The 18,099-nt window shown below is 44.5% G+C and overlaps 1 long non-coding RNA gene across 7 annotated transcripts in view; it reads left to right on the top strand.

Annotated features, from left to right (window-relative positions):
- The window catches only part of LOC149121920 (uncharacterized), a 435,681-nt gene that overhangs the window by 75,712 nt on the left and 341,870 nt on the right, over positions 1-18,099 (top strand). The gene's annotated exons all lie outside the window — the stretch shown is intronic.

Below are 18,099 nucleotides of genomic sequence, written 5' to 3'. Positions count from 1 at the left end.
CCCACACTTCAACTATGATTTTAAAGTTTATACTTGGAGAAGCTTCTGGAACATCTGCGCCTACAGTAGGACAGAATCTATAGTCGTGTTATTTTGAATTTATGTCTATAGCAGTGAATAGATCAAATGCTCTCCAAGGACTTGTTGCAAATCACTGCCAGCCCCTTATTCCTCTGGGGTCAGCTTTTTCAGATAAGTGGGCTCAAGAGAGGCTGGTGGTATTTTGTCTGTAGACTTTATAACTTTGAAATCTTGCACTTCAGAAATAAATGAAAATCAAACTCTGCAATTGTTAGCAATCAAAGGATGAGATGGTGATCATTTCCTGCAGTTTGCCACTCATACTATCACACATAACTTTTAATCTTCAGTCTTCTCTTGCTTCATGTAGAATGTCATTATCCAATTATCTTAGCAAACCTCTTCCTAAGAATTTGACCTTTTCAGTCTTCGGTAATTTAATTCCCTGACCACATTACCTTTCCAAAGCATTTCTTTGGTCCAACTCATAAACAATAAATAGCTCCGAGGATAGGGTTCTAGCCTTGACCTGGCATAGGCTCCTGTTGCTGGGAGGAAAGAGGTGGATGGCTTGGACGGCAGTCAGCAAGAGCCCTGTGTGGGGGAGGGGATGTGGGTGCCAAGGCGACCTCTTGGGTTTGCCTCCGGGGAGCTCTCAGAAAGAGGACAGATTTCTCACCGGATGTTTTATATTCTTCTTTATGAGCCTTTTCCCTTGAATACTTTTTCCTAAGCTACTTCTCTCTGCATCAGAAGGGATAGAAGATGATAGGGAAATGAAGGTAATGTGAAGCCTTTACAGTCTGAGATCAGACAGACTTTGGTTTGAATTCCAGTTTTCCCACTTACCATCCACGCAACAATGAGCAAGTTTTACTTAGCTTCTCTCATTTCCTCATCTGTAAAATGGGGATAAAAAGACTTCTTAGGGTTGTAGTGAGAAATGAATGAGAAAAACCTAAGGCAAATGTTGGGCACTGTGCCTGGAAGATGGTAAGTGGTCAATAAACATTATCCGTTGTTATTGCCGTTTTTATCTAATTTCATTAAATGCCATGTAATTTATCTAAGGAGGGGGAAGAGCTGTTGTCTCAGTTTAGGCAGCTACAGCAAAGCGACCTTGATTGTGTGGCTCTTAAACAAAAGAAATGTGTTTCCCACAGTTCCAGAGGCTGGAAGAGGAGCCCAGGGGCCACTGTGGTTGGGTTCTGGTAAGGGCCCTCTTCCAGTGGCTGAGTGAGGATTTCTTGGATACTTACATGGTGGAAAGAGGAAGTGAGAACTCTCTAGGATCCCTTTTATAAGGACACTGATCCTATTCTTGAGCCCCCCCCCCCCATCAACTAATTACTTCCCTTAGGCTCTCTATCCTAATACCATTACATGGCTTAGATTTCAACATTTGTAAACATTCTATTACTGTCAACAGGCATACAAATAAACTTAGATTTTTAACATGAGTTTTGAACATTAAGGTAAGCTCTACTTGTCCAGATGTGACTGGCAGAAATGCCTTCATAGTGCTGAAAACAATGTGTGAATGCATATTATACACAAGGCTGAACTGGGCAATCCTAAGGCAACCCTGGTGGACATGTAGTGCTCCTGCTTCTACGTGGTCACAAGTGATGGCTGCTTTTGGCCCGAATGCGTTGCCCCTCCCTATATTGGTGAGTTTGGCAGGTGACTTTGCAATGCTCACCACCACGTGTAGGGGTAATGATCTTGACTTTCTCCTGACCCTATCGCTGGGCTGGCTGATCCTCTTTGTGGGTATTGACAGAACTGAACAGTGAGAGCAACAACTTTGATGATCTTGGTCCTGTTTAGCACTGAGAACCATCCCAGCCTGTCTGGGAATGTCTACACCTCAAGGGATCTAGGCAGCAGGGGGCAAACACTGGACTACCTAAGTCCCATTTCCAACAGTGACACCTTGTGGCCATAAAAAGCCATAACCATGGTGGGTCAAATAGATGTCAGCAGTCTCCCTTTACATGACTGTAGGAAGTTCATCTTGGGAGTGTGTAGACCCAAAAGACACGTCTTAAGAGAGAAAGACATCCACACCTAATGCCATGTTAGCCATAAAGGAGAGGGATCAAATTACTAATTATGGGAGATGGATGACTTCTTCCTACTCGTGGTTTTCCCCATTTTATTGTCACCTTGAATGTTGTACATGGGCTGGAGAGGCCAGTGTGGCTCCTTGTTGATGATACGGATGGAGACCAGTTGGGGTTCACCAGGAAGTGCTTTTGGGGAAGGGTGGTCCTGGGGTTCAGACTTCAGTGCGCTAAGCTCAGAAGCAGTGTATTCTAGACTCACGTGGCATCTGCTGTGGAGCCCAGCCCTGACCCCCCTGATTTGCACTGAGTTGCAGTGGGTGGGGCTGGCACTGCCTGACTAGACAAGAGGTGGAGCGTCACACAAAGGGGTTACTTGCATATTTGCCAATGAAAGGCAAGTCATACAAATTGGCACCCGGCATTTGAGGCCAGTTTTAAGCGGGCGCCTTCCTTTTTTTTAAGTAAAATGGAGATCCCTAGAGGGCATTTCAGAAGCTTGTTCTTGGCTTACTTGCCAAGAAACAGAGACACTGAGGAAAAATGTTGTGGGAGAAAAAAGTAATTTGGGGGCCGATTCTTGTTTGTTTGGTTCATTTGTGATACAGCAACACCCAGAACTGAATCATCTCTTCGCCGGCCGGCAGATGCGCGGTCCTGTCTCGCTGCATCAGGTTCCCCGAGTGTTCCTTCGGAGCTGGAGGAAGCAGAAGCCTCGCTGTGTTTTGCTGACTCACCCTTTGCACTGACATCAATCACACGCTGTACAGAATATTTATTTTAACTCATTTTTCCCTCCGCGCTGAGCAACATCTTTTAATGATATCTCAAAGCGCTTCTGAATTTATCCACTCAGGTATAAACTGAACACTGGGACAGCTTCCCTCTAGTCATAGGTTAAGGACAGTAGGTATGTAATGCCAAATACCGAGTTCCTTAAAGACACATTTCTCCATAATTCTGACGTCAATGCCAGGCCATTTGGAAAGCATTCCCAGCCATGATAATCATTAAGGAGGAAGAAATGGACTTGCAAATAAAATATTAGAGCACCCACAATACCAAGTGCATCTCTAAGTTGGCCCTTCATGTTCAACAACCTCGGTGACAGCAACTCAAGCTTTTGTGCCATGTCAGTTTTCCTGAGGCATGGCAAGCGGCAGTGTGTACAGTCCTTCATTCCAGTCGTGCTCAGCTGTTGATCAGCTGAGTGACCTTGTGCTGAATCCTTAGCCTCATATGTGTGTGTGTGTGTGTGTGTGTCTGACGTTCAGCGTGGAGCTGCAAACAGTGGCCCGGTTTTCTTGGATACTTTAATCAGTGTCAGGCTATGCCACACGCTCTTGGTGGTTGTTGACTTAAATCTCTGAGTGCTTGAGGGAGCTGCAATCGGGTCCTCCCCATTTTGCTGATGGGAAAAGCTGAGGGCAAAGGAACTAACTTGGCGAATGTCACGTGACTGTAGAGTAACAGAACAGGGTCCAGCGCCAGCAGGGCTGTCCCCAGAGTTGTGCTTTTGGCTTCACACCACGGTGCATTGATGAGTGTTGTGGTAATAGACCTCACTGGGGTACTGGGAGAAGTGAGAGTGTGTCAGTGTAGCACAAAGCACCGTGTCCAGTGTGTGGCAGAAACTCATGAAACACCGTTTGCTGGTGTTGCCACAGCTAGACGGTCCCACTTCCTAAAGGGTGATCATTTGCCTGTGTTTGAACTTGAACTTTGAACTTGAGGTTCAGTTCCAGTGGTTCTGGCTATTTCTATCATTTTGAAAAGGAATTTTGGAATAGTACCAGAGTTACCTAAATCCCCAACTCCAGACAGCTGGTACAATAAGAACAGGGTGATTATCAAGGGATTAGGTAGTGCGCAGTGGCCTGAATTCAAGGAATTGGACTTCAACTTCGCTTTCCTGACCTTTGAACTTAAGCCCCCGGATCGTCGGCTTTCCTACCCTGTTCTTGGCGTCTCCCCCTGCGCAGGGCTTGGCATCACGTTGTTTTGTTTTGTCCTCTGGTGCTCTGATTGCAGTGAAGTGCTCCAGCTTCAGAGGAGAAATAATTTAATTCATTTTTATTAACAAAGGCAAATCATATGTAAATGAATTTGCTCAAGAGCTGTTTAATTAGAAGAGATTTTTATCCCATCATGAGGTAATTCCGTTGGTGGAGTAAGACCTCAGAAATGTGCCTCTCCTCGATGACAGGCCATTAGTGGTGGGTTGAGGAGTCTGTCTACCTTGGATTGAAAGCTGTTGCCTGGGTCTGGGCCAAGTCCTCACAAGAGACTTCCTGAAGACTAGACCTGAGGGTGATGTGGGGTCAACCCTTCCAGCTTCCTCAGTGTGGCAGAAGTGGACACTGAGGCCCATGCCCTCCGAAAGAGTTCCTGAGCAATGCTGGCCTCAGGTACGATTAGTCTTGGGGAAGTGACCACAAGGTTTATTAACCTGGCTAATTTTCTGCCTTTCTCTCTCTCTCTCTGCAGATATTTTAGACTGAGTACTGGGTGCATTTATTATTTACTTGTAACCAAAATATTATTACAGAAGCTCTGTATAGGGACAACTCTTGTTTTTTAGCTGCCCAGCACTCTGGGCCACCGCTTCCTCTGGTGACTGCTCCTCTAATTCCCATCTCCCCACTCTACCATTTTATCTGTATCATTCCCACAGGAGTTACCCATTTCTGAACTGGCTGCATCCTTCTGTGTGTAGTTTATTGGTTCAGTGGTGGGCACATAGGTCAAGTCGGGCCAATAAATTATTTCCTTGGGAATTTTTGGTGCTAAGACCAGAAAGATGAACAAATCCGGATCTCAGCAGTTGAAGCTATGTGCTACAATGTTTGGATGCTGTTGGCTGCCATGTATTCCATCATGTGCAGATGGGGGTCTGAGGAAAGAAGGAGAAGGAGAAAGGAGAGGCAGGAGTCTGAGCCCCACGTTGGACTGTAGCCCTGTTCTTCTCTGCTTCACTCTCCTTGGGCTCCTTGAAGCAACCAATGTCCCAACCCCTTTTATTTTGGCTTATTTTAATGTGTTTTGACCAAAAGAATAGTAATGTGCTCTGAAAAGCAGAAAAGGTGTCATTTTGTCAAAGGAGCTCAGCAGCTAGGCAGATGCGGGGTGGGGGGGGGGCAGGAAAAGAACTCCGGGTGGTTCTCAATGACACGAGACTGATGTAGAGCAGGCATCCAGCCGGCTCAGTGCACAGAAGATGTGCTCATGTTCCTCCACAGGGGAGGGTTCTAGACCCACCCTCCCGACTGGTGCAGAGCAGAGGGCCTTCAAAGGCAACTCCAGAGGTATCAGGTCCTAGAAGGCAATCTCTGAGAAATACGGCACTGAAGGTTTATGTGTCTAAAACAACTTCAGTCCAACCCTTTCTCTGAATTCCCCTTCCCACTTAGCCTGTCAGAGTGGAGACATAGACGCATTCATCCCATTTTTGCTCCTTGCTGAAGATGGGTAAGGACCTAGCAGACTCCATTCTTGGTTCATCAGGGTCATTGTTATTTTATTTTATTTTATTTTATTTTGGTCTCAGATGACATGGTTCCTTGAGGCCTCCAATTTTTAGCTTCTAGCCTAGGTCAAGGGCACAGAAACACAGCAAAGCTGAGAACCCAGATTCCTGGAACCAACCCCCTTAGCTGGATCCCATGATCGTTCTATTCTCTGAAGTGTCACCAACTCCACCAGGGAGCAGCAGGTGGGTGCTGGGATCCATGTCCTCTGTCCACTTCTGAGACTGGAAGATACCTCCTCTCCCTTTTTGTCTGCTCCCTCCCACTGTGCACTCAGTCTTCTTCAGTGGATTTTGACCTTTGCAGAAGATAGGAACAACTGACTTTAAATATTTTATGATTTTTGTCCAATAAAAAAATACCTTTCAGAAAAATTGGAAAAGTAGTTGTTGACTGGCTTGAAACATGAGTGGAGTAAGGTAGAATATGAGGAGAACAGACAATAATTCGTGTCTTAAATAAACTGTCCAACCACATATGCTTACCCAATAAATGAAGGTATGTGAGAGAGCAGTTTAACCCCAAGTCAAAATCTATCATGTGCTGGGATTTGTTCTGGCATGCTGTTGCTTATGGATAGGTTTGATGTTGACAAGGCTCCTTTTAGGCTTTTGTAAGGTAGATCTGAGCAATTCTTATGGTTGACTTAGCTCGACTGCTGAGGGTTGGTAAAGGACATCTAGTTCATAGCATCATACTTAATGGCAAAAGACTAAAGGCGTTCTCTCAAATTTGCGAGGATGAGAAGACTGTCAAATCTTCTCGCATCTATTCAGATTTGTGCTGAGGTCCTGATCAGTGCAGTAAGTCAAGAAAAAAAATATGGCTAGTGCCACGGCTCAATAGGCTAATCCTCCGCCTATGGCGCCAGCACACCGGGTTCTAGTCCTGGTTGGGGAGCCGGATTCTGTCCTGGTTGCCCCTCTTCCAGTCCAGCTCTGCTGTGGCCAAGGAGTGCAGTGGAGGATGGCTCAAGTCCTTGGGCCCTGCACCTGCATGGGAGACCAGGAGAAGCACCTGGATCCTGGCTTCAGATCAGTGTGGTGCGCCAGCCTCAACGGCCATTGGAGGGTGAACCAATGGTAAAGGAAGACCTTTCTCTCTCTCTCTCTCACTGTCCACTCTGCCTGTCAAAAAAAAAATAAATAAATAAAGTCATATATATTGGAGAGGAGGAAGTGAAACTTCTCCCCCCACCCCCACAGTTGCCTATGAAGAAAGTTCAAAAGTTTTTATTAGAAAAAGTATAAACAAAAACTACTAGCACTGAAAAGTGTGGTTAGCAAGGCCAAAGAGAACGAAAGTATAGAAATCAACTACGTTTCTCTGTTCTACCAGTCGACAATCAAATATTGAAATGAAAAATAACACTATTTGTAATCTCCAAACCATTAAATGCTTGGAAAATTTTAAACATAGAAGTTAAAAAAGAGCTATTTTCAAACACCTATAAACTATTACAGAGAGAAATTTAAAAAGACCTAAGGAAATAGGTAGGCATCCCATGTTCATATAGGGAAATTCCCAGTATAGTGCAAATGTCATTTCTACCGAAATGATATATAGGCTCAGTACAGTCATTGTCAAAGTGTCAGCAGGATTTCTTTTTTCTCTGTGCAGAAATTAGTAATCTGGCTCTGGGTGAAAACTGAATGGATTGAGAATCAACTAATTTTGAAAAGAAAACTGAAGAAGGTTCACTACCAGATTTTAAAGCTATAGTAATGAAGCAGTGTTCAATGGACAGGTGGAGAGACACACAGCTGAGAGAGCCAGAAGGGAATCCAATAACTGACTCCATACTTAGATTGCTAATTAGCAAAGGTGCTAGAATGTATTCAACAAGGAAAAGGAGAGCTGGTGTTGTGGTGTGGAAGTAATGCCACTACCTGCGATGCCAGCATCCCATACGGCTGTGGGTTCCAGTCCCAGCTGCTCTGCTTCTAATCCAGCTCCCTGCTAATGTGCCTGAGAAAGCAGCGGAGGATGGCCCAAGTGTTTGTGCCCCTGCACCCATGTGGGAGACCCGGGAGAAGCTCCTCACTTCAACCTGGTCCAGCTGTGGCTGTTGCAGCCGTTTGGGGAGTGAACCACTGGATTGGAAATCTCTCTCTCTCCTCCTCCTCTCTTGGTAGCTCTTCCTTTAAAATAAATACATCTTTTAGAAACCAAAGAAAAGCATAGGTTTTCAACAAATGATGGAAAAAATGAGCTCTAACTCTTACCTCACATTTTATAGGAAGTTTAACCAAAATTGTATCCCATTCCTAGTAGTAAAAGCTAAAAATCATAAAAATATCAAAAAGAATATCTGTTTCTTTGGGCTGAGTAAAATTTCTCAGATGTGATATAAAAGTGTAAACTACAAAATAATTGCTACATTTGATTTCAAGAATTGATGGTTTTTGAAGGAACTTTATTAAAAATGAAAATTCAAGCTTAGGACAAAGTATTTGTTGAAACATACATCTGAGAGAGGAAGTATATCTAGAAGATATAAAGAACTTTATATCTTATTTTTAGATATTTAAAATTTAACACTTCTTGCTGATGCTGTGGCTCACTAGGCTAATCCTCCGCCTGCAGCGCCGGTGGTACCGCGGGTTCTAGTCCTGGTTGAGGCGTCAGGTACTAGTCCCAGTTGCTCCTCTTCCAGTCCAGCTCTCTGCTGTGGCCCGGGAGTGCAGTGGAGGATGGCCCAAGTACTTGGGTCCCTGGATCTGCATGGGAGACCGGGAGGAAGCACTTGGTTCTCTCTCTCTCTCTCTCTCTCTCTCTCTGTTTAAAATTTAACAGTTCTTAGCATTTTCACAATTACTTCATATGTACATATTAGATGTTTTATACACATGCTGTTTTTCTTAAACAGGGATATTAATATTGTATAGTGTGGGATTTGTGACATTGATACAATTTAGTAATGAAATGAAAAACACTATCAAAATGGAAAAAATATTTGAATAGACACTTCTTCCCATACCTATGTGTGACTGTATAATCACACAGAAAGATGCGTAACACAAATCGTCACTGGGGAAAGGAAATTAAACCTGTGCTGAGCACCAGGAAGCCTACAGTTTAGAAAGCCTGACAACACCAAGTGCTGGCTATGATTTGGAGCAACTGGGACTGTCCTACATAGCTAGTGTTTAAGCAAAATTTGATCACCACCTTGTGAAGGAGGTTGATAGTTGTTTTTTAATAATGTTAAACAGACACAATTGTCAAATGATTCAACAATCTCAAACCTATGTTTTCGTAATTCTGTCTCCCCCCACCATACACACACACACCCCCCAGAAACACCAAAATAAATGGGTAAATAGATTGTGAGATACAACTTAGAATTAGATCAAAAGACTCTTGTGTTCAACAACATATATATTTCTTCTTAAAAAAATTTGTTTTGTAAAAGATTATGTATTTGAGAAGCAGAGTTATAGAGATGGGGACAGAGAATGATCTATCTTGTGGTTCACTCCCAAAATGACCACAATGGCTGGAGCTGGGCCCATCCAAAGCCAGGAATTTCTTCTGGGTCTCTCATGCTGGTGCAGGGCCCCAAGCACTTGGGCCATCTTCTACTGCTTTCCCAGGCACATTAGTAGAGAGCTGGATCAGAAGTGGAGCAGCTGGGATTTGAACTGGCGCCCATATGGTCTGCTGGAGCTACAGATGGCAGCTTAATCCATTACACCATAGCGCTGGCCCCAGATATTTCTTACTATCTTATTTTAAGACCACAATTGTAATTTAAACAGTTAAGATTAAAAAGGTACATACTACATGATTCAATTTATATTAAGTCTACAGAAAGTAACCCCTAGAGCCATGGAGGGCCACTCAGTGGTTGCTTGGAGCCTGTCAGGCAGGGAACTGAGTGAAATGGGGATGAGGGTACTAGAATTGGCCTCTACCTTGACTCAGCATTCGACACCTAAAAATTAAAAAAACTCACTGAACTCTACACTTAAAATTGAGAAAATTACTGTAAATAAAGTACCTCAGTAAACCTAATTTTGAAAATCGCTGATGTTCCCTAAGTATTGCCTGGCAGAGGGTCCTCTCCTGTTACTATTGCCTTATCTCAGTCCCCTGGGAGAAATGGGAGAGTTCCCTTCCAAGCCTTACATTCAAGTTGACAGAGGTCTTCATGGGCTGAAGAATAGACCGTTTTGGGAGGTATAAGTTCTTGGGGCTGGAGGTAGGGGACCACACAGTATAAGAACAAAGCTAGGAGTCCATTTAAGAATATTCCCAGACTTTTAGACATTTATTAAAATCCACTGACAGCATTTGCACACTAAAGAGTATACTAATGACATTTTACATATCCTGAATGGATAATGAATTTCTCTTCATTATCACTTGCTTATTAGGAACATTCAAGTTCTTCTTCTCTTACAGTTTTGACAAGATATCTGAAAATTTAGTTTGCTTTTTTTTTGGGTAGAAAACATCCATGTTATGTGATTTTTGAGAAGCTTAGTTCTCCACGTGGGTGTTCAGTGCTTTTAGATACTGTGATCTGAGTTTAATTTCTACCTCTTAGAAGTCCCCTCCTAGAATTCAGCCAAATTCCCTGAGGACAGAATGAAGTTGATTCTTGAGACAAAAATCTACAGCTATTTATGCCAGCCATACTGGGGACATCATTCTCAGTGCTTCCTGAAACACAAGATTATTTTGTCTTAGTTTTCCCCAATAATTATTCAGTCATCTATTTGTGCAAAAAATCTCAAGTTCATATCTGTATCAGGCACTGAGCTATGATGCAATGCTGAATAAAACACCCAAGAATCATGTCTTCATGAAAGTCACAATGGAAGAGGAAAAATAGACCTTAAACGATGATTTGTACAGTGAGTAAAATATAGAGAGAATGAATAAAAAAAATTAAAGACCACACAGCAGGGAACCAAGTTCAGCCGTCATGAAAATCATGGGCGTGACATTCAAGGTAAGATATAGAACAGGATGAAGTGTAGTCTGCAGTATTCCAGGCAGAAGGAACAGCCTGTTTGGTGGAAGCTTGTTGAATTCAAGGACTGGAGGAAGGGCAGTGTGATTGGGGTGCAGAGGGTTAGGGAAATGGGGTAGCAGGGGCTGAGTCTTGTAGGCCCTGGTGTAGCATGTGGCTTTTACACAAAAGCAATGAACGTCCTTGAAGGGGTTCATCCAGGGTGTTCATGGGTGTGTTTTTTGCTTTTCAGAAATGTCATTTTGGCTATCATGTGAGGGAGGTAAGAATGAAATCAATCTCTGGACAGCCAACATCAACCAAATCTCAGCTTTTTTTAAACAGTGATTATGCATCTGTTAAAATATGCACTCAGATTCCTTTGCAGCTAGGGGTGGCCGTGTCACCCAGATCTTTCTAATGAGACTTAAGATGACATCTGTTAATGATTTCAGGTCATGTTTTGGCTCTGCTGATGCAGATGGCAACTGTTCATTCTTTAAACCTTTCTTCTTACAACATGAACCAGAGGCTATAGGTAGGGCAGCCATCTTCAATCCACAGTAGGACAAGAGTAAGGAACAAGTCACACATCAACTGTAGGGTGGCTGGGACACAGACAATTTTGTAGACACTTTCCTACCCTTCAAGGCCCATCTCCAGGCTCCTTACATAGGGTGAGATAAAAAGCCTTCTTTAGCCGTGTAGTTGAATTTGTGCTAATAATCAAATGCGAGTTAGGTTAAGGCAATTTAAGTGAGAGCAAATGGTAACTGGTAGTAGGATGGCAGCAGTAGAGATGGCGAGAAACAAACTGAACACTTAGGAGACAAAACTCACACTTTCACAGGAAGATCCTCACTGTGTTCTCCTTGAAGCTTCTGGGATGCTGGTTGAGGGTCCGGTTCAGTATCTTCCTTTAAGGTATTCTTCTCAAGGCCTCATTGCTGAGAGTTCTACCCCTCCTATACTTTGTCTCCTTTAACTATTCCCAAATCTCAATTTCATTTTTCTAAATATCTCTCCCAAAGCTATTTATATATTTTCATGTTGGATACATGTCTCAATAGTTCATCAATATTTGAGGTTCTGACAGGTTTGAATAACTTTTATGTTACCCAAATGATGAGTGAATGCTTAGGCAAATCTCTTAACCACTGCTATTAGTTTCTCACCTATATGGAATTTAGAATACTTGTAGGGTTGTATGTATATTGACTAAGATAAAGAACTTTGTTCCTGATGTCAAGATCACACCCTAGATTCATTCATTCAGGCTCTCTGGTGGTAGGATCCAGACATCTATGTTTTTAAGACTCTTTGATAATGCCCCTGTGCCACCAAGGTTGAGACCCACTGGTCCCTGGGGATTGGTTTCATGACAGACATTGTGTTAAGCATTTTAAACATATCACTATTATTCATTTTGACTGGCAATTCATGTAGCCTGAAACCAAAATGATCCTGAAAGATTCCCAAGTGAAAACACATGTGCTCAGATTTCTTATGCCTGGTTAGAAACTACCAGACTGCTGCGTTTCTTTTGGTTTCAACTATTGCAAAAATTTCTGTTGTGGTTTCTCCCTTCTTCCCTTTGTGAGAAGATGTATTAAGACAGCTTGCATGGAGAAACTATTTTCCTGCTATTTTCTCATGAGTTAGTTGCTAGGGAAGCCTTAAGTCTAAAGAGCAGGAACTGTGTGATTGAGTGAGTTGGTTGAGACTTAGAAGTTGGCTACTGGTGTCCTTGGGACCCGTTTCGGCATCCCTGTAACCTCTGCCTCTCACAGAGCCGTGCAGAACTTCCAAAGTGGTTCCCACAATTACATGGATCTCCTGGGGACTTTCCTCGCTCAAAACCAAAACCCAAAGGGGAGCTCCACACAGCAGCAAACCAACAGTGGCATCTGCCAACCGCAGACCTGCCCTTTGGGGCTCCCACTTGGCTTTGCTCTTGGTCATCATGTTCCTAAATGGAAATGTTTTCCTAACTGCAGGCCCAGAGACTGACCTTTCTCATATCACAGGACATGTTCATCAAAGAGATGAGACTGGGGATTTGAAGGCTTGCAGTGGGTGGAAATGAGAAATGAGGGGGTGTTGGCTTGTTTCCCCATGACAGGTCCTCTGGTTTGTGGTGTGTGGTTGCCTAAGGGAAACACTTCTGACAGATCCAAGTGGTCCCAATCTGTTTGCAAGCCCTTTCCTTCTCATTCTTGGCAATGGCCCTCTTGCTTATGGAAACTCTAGTTTGTGGAGGACCACAGGCCTGGTCTTGGGGACCAGCAGCATCAGAAGTACTGGCATGGGTGGAAAGCTTGTTAAAAATGCAGATTCTTGGAGTAGACCCCACCCACAGGTTTAGAGAGAGAACTTCTGTGGATGGAGTCCATGATTCTGAATTTTTAACCAGCACTCTGAATGATTCTGAAGTGCAGCCATGGTTGACAACCACTGGTTCTTAGCTTACTGTTAACTGTGATGAGACATTTTATCTTTTGGGTTTATATTGTCACTCATCACTTCCTACTTGGAGAAAGGCATGCCATACACAAATAAGACAAGAAGTATGTGAAGTTCTCAAGGTTTATATGCCCCACTTTGTGCAGCTCGGCACCAACCCATGAAAGATACTTGATGTATACTCTCCTGGACTGAATATAGCTGTAGCCCAGGAGAAGGCAGGGTTGGGGTGTCCATTGGTGGAAACATTTGCTAGCATTTAGAAAGTGCTGGGCTGAGCCAGGTCAAGGACCTGGCACAATCTAACAATGCCAAGAGCAAAATTTCCTTCTAAAAGTGGACTAAAAAACACAGATTAAGGACATGAGGCATATTGGGCTGCAGCCAAGGTCTAGCTTAACCTTATTTTAGCTGAAATGGTTGAACTCCTTCTTACAATTTCCAGTAAGTTTTAAACAATGACTTGTAATAAGGGTCTCTCATTTCCATTTTCAATGTTGACTTTCAATTCAAGTTACTGCCAATAAAAATACCTTGTCACCCGGAAATGGATAAAGAAATGTATTTGCTCGGCAGATTTTTTTATCTGATATTAGTGGCTGAGCCTAAGTTACAATTTAGAGTGAAAGCAAAGTTGCAGTTGTGGGCTGGATCCGTGGAGCGGAGTGGCCGAGGATGCGTGCTGTATGTAGCTTCTTTGCTCATTCACATTCACACGTTCCTTATCTTACTGGACAGAAGAAACACTATTTCCAACTATGGCGATTGTGAATACGGACGTGGGACCAAGTGACTCCTGTGGCTGTTGTATTTTGGAGAAAATAATTCAGGATTGGGTCCATGCAAGACCCATGCTTACAGTCTTGCTTTTCCTTTGGGTTTCTTTTACAATTTTTATCAATGATTTGACTAGAAGTTATAGAATTGAGCATCTTCTTTGTTTCTTGGAGCAAAAGTGAAATTTCTGTCTGAGACATGGCATGGAGATCAGAGTTCAAATGCTTTTTACACACTGGGCTATGTGAACAAGTGACATTCCCCTGGGTCTGTTTTCTCCTGTAATATAAGAATTAAACAATACCTGCACACAGGGCTGTTGTGAATACTCTGACAAAGTGACTGAACCTGGCACAAAGGAATCGCAAGGACGGTTAGGATCCTCGGGAAGTCTGCGTGATACACCCTGGACATCTGCTCCTCCCTTTACGTTTGCTGGCTCACTCTCCCTCCATGGCTGCCTCTCTTCACACAGGACCCCTGGACCTGCTATCTGGGGATCCCTCAGTGTCTGGCTTCTACAGGTGAAATTTCTCAGAAGGGCTGGAGGTGGGTGTCTGGGGCCCTGTGCAGTAGGATGAGAAGCACTTCCTCTCCAGTGAAGAAAACCTTCATGGACAGCAAAGAAGGGCAGGTGGATATTGCTTGGTCTGAAAACCCTCTTCCCAGTCAATTGCTTGTAGCTGCTGATGCTGGCACCTCTGTAGAAGCGCTGTGCTGGGTGTCAGGACACCGCTTCTGGTCTGCCTATGCCCTTCCCGTTTCAGTCTTTGAGTGACTTGGATCACCTCCCTGACCTTCCACGCTCTCACCTCTCTGAATTTCTGTGCTCCCATTTCCCTGAACTTCTGCACTGTCACCTCTAGAACGTGGGTGGATGTTGCTTGTTCTCCCACTTGTCAGGTGAATTGAAGTCTGCTGCGTTGAAGTGTCTGTGGGAAACCTTATTGACTATTGCTGTTATCTAATACATTGTACGATTTTAGTGTTTCATTTGAAGTATTTATGGCTGAGTAATATTCCATTATGTGTATAGGCCACATTTTCTCTAGCCAGTTGTCAGTTGATGGCCATCTTGGTGGATTTTTTTTTTTTTTTTTTTTTACAGACAGAGTGGACAGTGAGAGAGAGAGACAGAGAGAAAGGTCTTCCTTTTCTGTTGGTTCACCCTCCAATGGCTGCCACGGCTGGCGCACCGCGCTGATCTGAAGGCAGGAGCCAGGTGCTTCTCCTGGTCTCCCATGCGGTTGCAAGGCCCAAGCACTTGGGCCATCCTCCACTGCACTCCTGCCATAGCAGAGAGCTGGCCTGGAAGAGGGGCAACAGGGACAGAATCTGGCGCCCTGACCAGGACTAGAACTCGGTGTGCCGGTGCTGCTAGGCGGAGGATTTGCCTGTTGAGACGCGGCGCCGGCCCAGGTAGTTCTTTAATGTGCTGATTTCATTTCTTTTGGGTATATTTCCAGAAGTGTGGTAGCTGGGTCATGTGGTAAATTTATTTTTAGTTTTCTGAGAAATCTCCACACTGTCTTCCATCATGGTTGTACCAGTTTGTGTCCCCACCATTTGCAACAAAAAAGATGCAACCAGAGATGATTATGCTAAGTGAAATATACCAGGCCCCCCAAAACAGATATCACAAGTTTCTTCTTATTTGTGGTAGATAATATATAGAGAGACGATAGAAATTTTGTTGATGTCATCATTTGGTATCAATTTATAGTGCTTTACTGAAAAATACCATGTAAATGACAATATGCTCTTGTTTCACCTATTAATAAGAAGAAACAGAGATGGAAGAATAGTGAGGATTCTTGGGATACTAGAAGTGCTTTGTTCTTAATTGGGTGTTGGTTATGAGTGTGGTCAGATGACGAAATCATTTATTTGTATACTTGTACACTTATGTGTTTTATGGTATGTAGACTGTGTTTCAATACAGTGTTTAAAAATTGACACACGGCCGGCGCCGCGGCTCACTAGGCTAATCCTCTGCCTTGTGGCGCCAGCACACTGGGTTCTAGTCCCGGTCGGGGCACCAGATTCTGTCCAGGTTGCCCCTCTTCCAGGCCAGCTCTCTGCTGTGGCCAGGGAGTGCAGTGGAGGATGGCCCAGGTCCTTGGGCCCTGCACCCCATGGGAGACCAGGATAAGTACCTGGCTCCTGCCATCAGATCAGCGTGGTGCACCGGCCGCAGCACGCCGGCCACAGTGGCCATTGGAGGGTGAACCAATGGCAAAGGAAGACCTTTCTCTCTGTCTCTCTCTCTCACTGTCCACTCTGCCTGTCAAAAAAAAAAAAATTGACACACACACACACATGCACACACACATACACATCTCCATGTCTGCAATTGCTAAGGTGAGGCCAGGCTGAAGCTGGGGTCCTAGAACTCAGTCCTGGTCTGGTAGGGACCCAATGACTTGAGCCTTCCAGGGGGCACATTAGCAGGAAGCTGGCATCAGGATCTAAACTCATGCACCCCAGTATAGATTAGAGTTTATGGTATACCAACCGGTGGCTTAACCACTAAGCCAAGTGCCACCCTGACTTCAGTGTCTTGTCTTCCTCAGGAGTGACACGTCCTTCCCCTGTGTTGTAGAAATGGACTAGATAATACAGATCCAAAGCTGTGGATTTCTAATTGTGGAAGTTCTTGTGCTTTCGTCCTGGGATAACTAAGTTACTTGAGAGTGGGGAGAACTTCTGGGCATCCCTGAATGGTGTCACTGAGGCAGCTGAGTGCTTCCATCCCAGGCTGTCTGAGTCATGCTGCTGGAGGCTGACTTCAGGCCCGGTGGGCGGCTTGGAAATCTGGTTTAGAAACAAGGTTTATGTGTCAATTGCACTTCCTCTGCGGTCCTCTCGCTGTCTATTTCTGACAATATTTGCATGCAACCAGATCTCTGATTTCAGGAACATCTGTTCTCACCATTCATCTCCCACCTGAGCCTTCCCTCTTCCACATAGGCTCAGAGCTGCTGGGCTCGGCGATACTGGCAGTGCAGGCTGCATGCCGGGAAAGGCTTCTTGGGGACAGGAGGCTTTCTTGAACAGAAATGAGTTTGCCAGGGTATCTGGCCCCAGGGGGAGGCGGGTTGAGGGTGGATGCCCTGGGGGATTTCTGTTGTTTAGCGAAAAATTCAAACAGGTGCTTATTTGTTGAAACACCAGGGCTAAAATGATTTGGCCATTTTTGTTAAACACCTTTCTCAGACGTGGCACTTTTCTTTGCTCTCCCTGTCTTCCTTCCCCCAAATCAAAGTGAGATTTTTTGGGTGCCTTTTATGTGCCAGTCTTTTTTTTCCCCATCTATGGGGGAAGCTTGGGAGCATAGAGGCTAATAGCTGAAAATGAGCATGTCCACCACATCATGCTCTTTGGGATGCTTTTTTGGGTTTGCCAAGGGCAAGACACATTATCCTGGTGCTAAATACCCAGCCCCAGGGCCCCATAGCTAGAGCCACCAGGTTGTGGAAAAGAGGATACAACGGGAGCTGTGTGGCCAGGCTAGTGGGACAGGGCTTGTTTTGTGGGCTGCAGCCAGGCTGGGGCCACTCCCTGCACAGTTTTCTAGCCTGCGCTACAATCCTTACAGCACTAAGCAATCACTAACAGGTGATTAGCACTAATGGACCACGATCCAAAGCATACTTTGAAAGCTTGCTGAGAGGCAGGGGTGTAGGCAGGAGCATGAACCAAGACCTTGTGATTGCACCTGCCCTGGCTGCCCCGCATGATTGTTGCATTCGCTGTTATGCTTCTGACTGCTTGCAGTGTGTTTGCCTTTAAGTGGGCCTTTGTACCTGCTCTGGGTGCCCGTAGAAACCCTTCGCCCTCTGTTCCCGTCTTGCTCTGAGTCGGGCTCCGTAGCTGACAATCCAGCATTCGCTGCATGCTCACTCCCTCGAGGGCGGGACCTGGGATTTAGCGTGGTGTGTCCCACGGAAGCCAGTTCAGGCAGGTGGAAATGGTGGACTGGAAAAAGTTCTGTTCTTGCTGAGTGGCATTTTAAAATGCAGGAGTTAGTGGGTGGATTTGTGGTGGGATGAATGCCTCAGTGATTATATGATAAGTGTGTGTGTGTGAGAGAGAGAGAGAGAGAAGGAGAGAGAGAGAGAGAGATGGTTCTCGTTATTATAAGATAGATCCCCAAATCACAATTGTGTATGAGCTTAGGTGGCCTAGATGGAAATTCCTTGTATTCTCTTCTGTTGGATTGCTGATAGCCGTATTTTGGCTGCCTGTAGCCTTTGCGGTTTTTCTCCTGGCTCTTAGCCAAGCT

Source organism: Oryctolagus cuniculus, chromosome 15 (genome assembly GCF_051225735.1).
Source record: "Oryctolagus cuniculus isolate XC-2025 breed Fujian yellow rabbit chromosome 15, ASM5122573v1, whole genome shotgun sequence".
Classification (NCBI taxonomy): domain Eukaryota; kingdom Metazoa; phylum Chordata; class Mammalia; order Lagomorpha; family Leporidae; genus Oryctolagus; species Oryctolagus cuniculus.
Note: the sequence above shows the minus strand (reverse complement) of the source record. Positions and strands in the feature narration are given on the sequence as shown.